The sequence below is a fragment of the Penaeus monodon genome, chromosome 28, assembly GCF_015228065.2.
Source record: "Penaeus monodon isolate SGIC_2016 chromosome 28, NSTDA_Pmon_1, whole genome shotgun sequence".
NCBI lineage: Eukaryota > Metazoa > Arthropoda > Malacostraca > Decapoda > Penaeidae > Penaeus > Penaeus monodon.
Genome location: NC_051413.1, coordinates 33,034,458 through 33,034,862, shown reverse-complemented (window position 1 = coordinate 33,034,862; position 405 = coordinate 33,034,458). Strand labels below are relative to the sequence as shown.

Genomic DNA, 405 nt, shown 5'->3' with positions numbered 1-405 from the left:
TTGGAGATAATGATATTAAGTTGGAGAGATGAGAGGTCTGATGTGGAGGTTTTGACGAGCCCTTCACCCCACTCGAAGGGATAAGTAGGGGTGGATGTGATGGGTCCCGGGAGGGGGGAGGGAGGGCTGTTGATTAGCAGTTGTCGAAGGAAATGACTTATGTATCGAAATAAATCTTATTCTTTTTATCTACCGCTTTCGAGAAAAAAAACGTACAATTCCTCTCTTTCCCTTCTCTTTGACACACCTTTAGAAAAAAAAGGCAATGCATTTCCCTTCACCTAAACAGCACACTTAAGACTTTTCCTCGCCAAATGAAAAAAAAATCTGAAAGCTCCGACTTCAGGCTACGAAACCAAAAGGATTCTTCTTAACCTCTTACTAAAACCTGGCTTCGCGTTTCCT

At 42.5% G+C, this 405-nt stretch overlaps 1 protein-coding gene across 1 annotated transcript in view; it reads left to right on the top strand.

Moving 5' to 3' along the window:
• Positions 1-405, top strand: part of LOC119591512 (axoneme-associated protein mst101(2)-like) — a gene marked incomplete in the record, with an annotated part of 46,693 nt that overhangs the window by 32,358 nt on the left and 13,930 nt on the right.